Source organism: Diadema antillarum, unplaced genomic scaffold (genome assembly GCF_040938485.1).
Source record: "Diadema antillarum isolate AM-2024a unplaced genomic scaffold, OU_Dant_1.0 seq00002185_RagTag, whole genome shotgun sequence".
NCBI classification, from domain to species: domain Eukaryota; kingdom Metazoa; phylum Echinodermata; class Echinoidea; order Diadematoida; family Diadematidae; genus Diadema; species Diadema antillarum.
In genome coordinates this window covers 1-7,122 of record NW_027272822.1, presented here as the reverse complement: position 1 = coordinate 7,122, position 7,122 = coordinate 1, and the positions used below count along the sequence as shown (strand labels likewise).

The 7,122-nt window shown below is 41.5% G+C and overlaps 1 pseudogene; it reads right to left on the bottom strand.

Moving 5' to 3' along the window:
- Positions 1 to 3,872: 3,872 nt before the first annotated feature.
- On the bottom strand, positions 3,873 to 4,988 carry LOC139714180 (uncharacterized; annotated as a pseudogene).
- Positions 4,989 to 7,122: the final 2,134 nt, after the last annotated feature.

The following is a 7,122-nucleotide window of genomic DNA, read 5'->3' as shown; positions in this document are numbered from 1 at the left end:
GCAACTATGAAAGAAAACACAGCTGGCAAAGTAGCATTCATGTGCATTTCTGAGCAGTTTTAATACTCGCACTTCGTTCAGTGAGAACCACGACCAAAAATGATAACATCAGTTGACAAGTTGGATAGCAAAGCGGCAATACAAGGCCGTTACAATAATCTTGGTAATAACATTAAGTCGCCGTATATATGTCAGAGGTTATACATGAAGGCACTGTTGTATACAATGTTAAACAAAACACATGTTGCCACATTTAAGTTTATACACAAACATCTTTCACAATCATCTAGGTCCCAAGATTTAGGATAGTGGACGCAAAATTTTGTTCTGTAGAAGGCTTAAAGTAGAACTCCATATTTAAAAGGTTCTGGAGTTTGACCAGTTTGCTCTAGCCGTTATTTCATGGATCAAAACACCGTGGCAAAAGGCAGCTGAACTGGCCGCACTACGATAGCTGTGGGCCGAGAAAATTGATGCATCTATCTTTGCTTTGACTAGAACATTCTTTAACCATCTTGCTATTGTGGCGTTCGACGCCTTGTTGTGTGGCTTCCTCGTCGAAAGAAAAAGCTTTGTCTCCTTATTAGCCTGACGAGCCACTTCCGTTCGTTTCAGATATTCCTTTAGAGTAGACCAAACGCAAATTTTTATGCCTCCGCCACGAAGTGGTGCTGGAGGCATTATGTTTTCGGGTTGTCCGTCCGTCCGTCCGTACATCCGTCCGCTTTCGTTTACGCGATAACTTGAGTAATATTTACTGGAATTTTACCAAACTTGGTCCAAGTATGAAGTATGATGGGGCAATTATTTGATTAGATTTTGGGTGAAATCGGCTAAAGGTCAAAGGTCAAGGTCAAATCATGAAATTGTATCCATTTACGCGATAACTCAAGACTGGATGGAGCAAATTTTACCAAACTTTGTTAGAGGATGATGTATGATGGGACAATTACTTAATTAGTTTTTCAGTGAAATCGGACAGAGGTCAAAGGTCAAAGATCAAGGTCAAATCCTAAAATTTATCTGTTTACGTGATAACTCAAAACTGGATGAAGCAGCTTTCACCAAACTTGGTCCAAGGATAATGTATGATGGGACAATTAGTTGAGTAGATTTTAGTGACATTGGCAAGAGGTCAAAGGTCAAAGGGTCAAGGTCAAATGCTACAAATGTTACAATTTCCCCTTTATCTGTGCAATGCCCGAAGGTATTTTCTTGAAACTTGGTGTGGACATGTACTACTGCGTAAAGATTCTCCAGAGAGAGTTTCATGTCATAAGGTTAAAGGTCAAAAGGTCAAAGGTTAGGTGAAAATGTTCTCGCAAATGGTTCAATGTATCTTCGTGGAACTTGGTACATACGCATGTACTGTCTGGCAGGGATTATCTAGGGAATTTAGGGGTCATGGGTCAATAGTCAGGGGTCAAAGGTCAAGGTCAACTCCTCAAAATTTTACTATTTCCCTCATACACTAGCATATGCAATGCTTGCATTATTAGTTTCAAAACTTAATACATGCATTACCTAATGGAGATTCTCTGGGAAATTTCCAGCCAGAAGGTCAAAGGTCAAAGGTTAAGGGTCAAAGGCCAGGTTTCAATACCCCCCCCAAAAAAAAAAAAAAAAAAATCTGTTTCGTACCGTCATCACACTCTTTCTTCATACGTAGGAAATTACTCAATAAATAAACTTCCCCAAAATTCCCCAAATATGTGTACCTGCACTCTTAGAAAATTATAGCAAACCCAGTTCAAGACATTTCTAACAAATCTGTCATTTCAATATTTTGCCAGTTATGTGAAACTGTCATGGATCACACATTGTGAAGACATTGCACTATATGCCTATTGGGAGAATCATGCATTATGGCGGAGGCATCAGTCGCCATAGCGACATTTCTAGTTTCATTTGGAGTGTAAGCTGGTAATTCAACCGACTGGGAAGCGACATTCGCCTTGGGTGACAGTGTCTTTAACAAACCCATAATTTGAAAACTTGCACATTCATCATTTACAGTCATGTACGATGTATCAAGAAGACCTAATGTCTGAACTCTTTGAGCTGAAACAAGTGCAGTAAGAGAAATAAGCTATCAATGACTCTAGGAGGATGGGGTACCAGGAGTGGGCTCTCCCCAATGGAGCGATGAGCAGCGCCATCTGGCAGCTGTCCTGATGTAACTTGTGCAGGACTCTAGAAAGAATGCAAATAGGTGGAAATAGATATGGGGTTAGCGAACTCCATGATAAAGAAAATTCGTTAACAGCACATGAAAGTGGATCACGTTTTCATGACATGAACATCTGCAATTTGGCATTGTGTCTACTAGTGAACAAATCAACATCAGGTGTAAATGACCTAGACAGAACCGTCGCAAAAATATGTGGTCGAAGTCTAAGTTCTTTGTTCATGTCCTTTCGAGACAGAGTGTCGGCCTCAATGTTATGAATGCCTGGTATGTAAGAGGCCGACAGCCAAACATTCCTACTAAGGCACCACGACCAAATTTCCCTTGCGATGCAGTCTAGATTTGGGGTATTTCCTCCCATCTTGTTCACGTAAACCACTGTTATGTTACTATCCGATTTCACGTGAATGTGTGTAAAGGTAGTTACATCACAGAGCGCTTGGATTCCTCGATATACTGCAAGGAGTTCAAGCTCATTAATATGCAAAAGTGATTCGTCTTGCAACCACCTAGCTTGAACAAAGGAGTCGTCATTCTCACAAAAGGCTCCCCAGTCTGAATTACTTGCATCAGTGCTCACTGTCATGGATATGTCGGGCAAAACTACGCATGTCTGAAAATTTTCAATAGGCTGAGAAACCCACCAGGCTATCTCCCGGAGCTCCTTTTTCCCCAGCTGGACATGAGTGTTGAAATTTCCGTTTGATTTCTTAAGCTCCTTTGTCTTGAACCATTCTAATGTGCGAAAATGCAGCCGCCCCGTAGGGATTGTATCAAAAGTGGAAATAATCAAACCAATAAAGTTTGCCAGGTCCCTGATAGTAACTCGGTTGGACGATAACAGAATTTGACTGCAACTCTTTAATTTCACCCCTTTTTCGAGAGGTAGACTAACTGTCATTTCAACGGAATTGAGCTGGAGACCCAAATAAATCAAAGCCGTCTTAGGTGTAATACTTGATTTCTCGAAGTTGACTAGGAACCCTAAGTTTGTCAACGATTCGACGGCACGTGCAGTATTTTTTGCGCTCTCTTCTTGGGAACGTGCAAAAATGAGAATGTCATCCAAATAAATAACTGCACAAATTCCCTTACATCAAAGGGACAAAATGACAGGTTTCATTACTTTAGTAAAAACTCGGGCCGAGCATAGGCCGAAAGGTAAGCAATTAAAACAGAGTAGAATTTTCCATTCCACGAAAAACATAGAAACTTTCGATGCTCATCAGCCATTGGAATTGTGAAATAAGCGTCTTTCATATCAATTGTCATTAAATAATCAAATGGCGATAACAGTTCCTTAACATATCTGAACGTTTCCATTGTAAAATGTTCATGTTTCACAAAGGCGTTCAGGTTCTTCAGATTGATAATTGGTCGGAGATCTCCTGATTTTTTAGGAACTGTGAATATAGTGGATATTAAAGAAGGCAACATCTCCCTTAGCAATTTCGCTAATTGCACCTTTCTGGCAAAGCAAATTGACTTCTTTTCCGATGGCAGCTTTCTCCTCATGGGAGAAAGGAAAGGAAAGGGAGTTTCGTGATTGTTTGGGAGTAGAATCAAAATTGATTTTGTAGCCAGTGATGGCAGCAATTACCCATTGATTGGATGTTATAGCCGACCAAGCGTGTCTGAAGAACCCGAGTCTTCCTGCCTGGAATTGTTGATGTTTTGAACTATACTAGTTTTTTGAAGAGTCGTCACGGGCATTTTGCTGCTGGCCAGCAGTCTCCCGAAATCTCGGCAGGGGAGGATGAGAGATCGTGGCAGGCCGGAACGATCTCTGTGGAGGTTTGTGACGATTGCCTGACCGCGTATCGCGGTGGTTGTCAAAAGGGCGAAACGCCGGACGTCTGCCACTCGTGAGGTTGCCGAAACGGCAGCGGTATCTTCCTACCGACGGGGCGATCTTCTGCCCCACCAAATAGGTATCTCGCACTGATTTCAAGGTCACCACCGAAAAGTGTCTGACCCACTGGCACGGTTCGGCTGCAAATGCCCCGATACTTTGGGTTGAAAGATGGCTTTAGATCTTCTCGGAGCTTCATCGAGATTTCATACGTTGCGTGACCCGCCAGCGTTATCCCATCCAGCGCCAATCGTTTGACGCGGCTCACATCAACTGCCCTCTTGTCGTCGGCGGCATCATGAAGTTGAAGTTCTGTCAGGATATGGGCGTAAGGGATCACTCCTCGCACTACGGCTTTTTGAAGTTTTTAGGCTCGAGAGTCAGCCGCTCTAGCTCTGGTAGGAATGGACGCCCATAGCTGTTCATCTACACGGGGAGCACACAGCGCCGGGGCGTTTGCAGGCATCAGATATTGCTTATCCAGTTTTTCAAGACACTCAGTCTTTGGCGGCATGGTCATGGCTTTTGTTAGCCGGGTAGAAAGTGCGTCGAAAATGGGCTTTCCAAGCACCTCGGGGCCATGACCATATAATTTGTTGTCAGAGTCAAAACCGGTGATTTTGTTCACTTGTGCAGTGGAAAAAATCTCAAGGTCCGCTTCTGGGTCATAGCTGACCTGACGGCTGGGGGACGAGACACGCCTGATACAACGGACTCCTCCGCAAAGATGCTTAACAAGTCATCTTCATCATCCCGGCTATGCCGAGGATGCCCGCCGGCAGTTTGGAGAACATGCTTCGCATGCTGCCCGGCAGGATGTTGAGCGTCAGATGGTTGGTTCTCCATTAAAGCTGCTAGTTGCGTTTTTAACAGTTCGAAATCAGCCACCGACGGCGCAGCAGCTGTGGACGGGACTGGGCCTGTCAACTGTCCCCCGACTTCCGACATATCCATACTAGTAGTTGAGAAATTGCGTATGATAAGACGAAGACGTAACCTCCTGCCGTTCACACAAGAAAAAGATGAGAGGCGTGGAATATCCATCTCCTTTATACACTCGAAGACTCAAACTCATTATCATGACAGTAGACTTTGAATCTTCCACCTGTGTGAAGCTCCTGCCTAAAGCACGAGGAATGTGCAACCCTCTAAAGCTTGTACGAAGTATTACGTGATAGAATTGGCATATCAGAAACTTGGCTTAATACAATAGGGTGCTACATAAGCACTTGCCCGATTGCCCGGGGCAAGTGCAAATCAAAGTCAGGCAAGTGTTTTGGAACAATGAGAAAAAATGCTTGCCTGAAATGGGCAAGCAAAAAGTTTTGAAGCCACCTTTCTTTTTTTTTTTTACTTATTCCCCCAACAAACCTACAAAGTCAACCATACAGAAGCCTACACTGTAACAATGTGTGCACAGGCCTGTCACTGTACTCCAGAATCCCAACGGTAATGGCTGTTTAGTGATGCAACACACTTTACATTTCATTTCAACAACTTTCAACACTTATGTGAAGAAGACCCAAATGCAATGCGATGGCAAAATTTGATCAGATCAAGTTTGTTACTCCATTGTGTTTAAGCCTGTGAGTCAATGTGTGCTGCATGCTGTTTGTGTTTTATAGGTTTTACCGCCCAATTTCATCAGATTTGCATTCGATTTAATGATGCGAGCATTCATTTTCGAGCGAATTTGAATGATCACCGAGATCGATATTCAAAAAGCTAAGCAGTTAATTCAATTTGATTTCATCAGCATTTGAATTCCTGATTTTGTCACATAAACATGTGAACAGCGCATTCAAACTAAAAATGCTCCTGAAGCACATTCAAATTCGCACCAGCACAGCTGCGATGAACATTAAGCAATTCAAATTAACGAATAGGCAAACATTTACAGCATCTGGGCAGTGTTTTTCGTAGCTGCTCATGTTCTTTGTATATCCTCATCTGTTTGAATAATGGTACAACCACTCTCAGACATACAATGTGTATATGCCAAGGGGCCTGGCGCGTCAACAGATCGACAGCTGAAGAAACTGAGAGACTGAACATCGAAATTATGATTAATTATGTAAAAGAAGGAATATCCCAATGCAATGTATCTCACACACATTTCAAACCTCAAACGTGACTGAAAACAAAATCTGTATTACGACTATAATCACACTTGACTTATCGATGTTCTCATGTGATCTCTCATTATGTTAGCAAAGTCGGAGTTTAACCATTCTGTAAAAAAATGTGATATCCATTTTAATGGGGGAAATAAAGTGAAACTAGCCGAATAAAAAAAAAACGTGAAAAAGAGATGTTGAAATTGATATGATAACAATGAACGTTGATGAATATGCCAATCATCAACGTAAGAATATTCATAAGAATTGCATAGAATTACAGGACTTGGTTATGCTAATTGAATTTGAACGTTCAAAGGTCGAAGTTATGTGCCTACTGTATAAATGAAATTGAAACTGGCATTTGGTGCGAATTTGAACATATATCCAGCTGGCGCGAATTTGAATGCCAACTCTGAGCCATTAAATTGAATGAATTTCTCTCTAAATTGAATGAAATAAAATTAAAATGAACTGTGCGAGTAGAGCAGTGACAAAAATTCCTTGAATTTGTACGCCTTATCATTAATTTGAATGCAAATCTGATGAAATTGGGTGGGAAAACCTATATAAAGCCCTTGGCTTACACATGATTTGTGTATTATTTCCTCATGTTTTGGACTTCCTTTTCGGGCAAATAAAATCAATGTTCGGGCAAGTGTTTTGAAGCAAATTTGAAAATCTGCTTGCCCAACCGGGCAAGTGGTAACATAACGTTATGTAGCACCCTGTCCAAATTTGCCACCAATATTTAATTTAGAGCATTATTGAATGTGTCGTTCCGATTGCCATTTGGGTAAGGGAGGTGGGGTTGCTTTCTACATTAAATATAACATTGATATGAAAGTCAGGCCTGATTTACGTATTGAGGATACTGAAGATAATTTTGTTGAAATTTTGAACAGTAAAACAAGAGATATGATAATAGGTATTATATATAGGTCTCCAAGAAATAATATTGATTG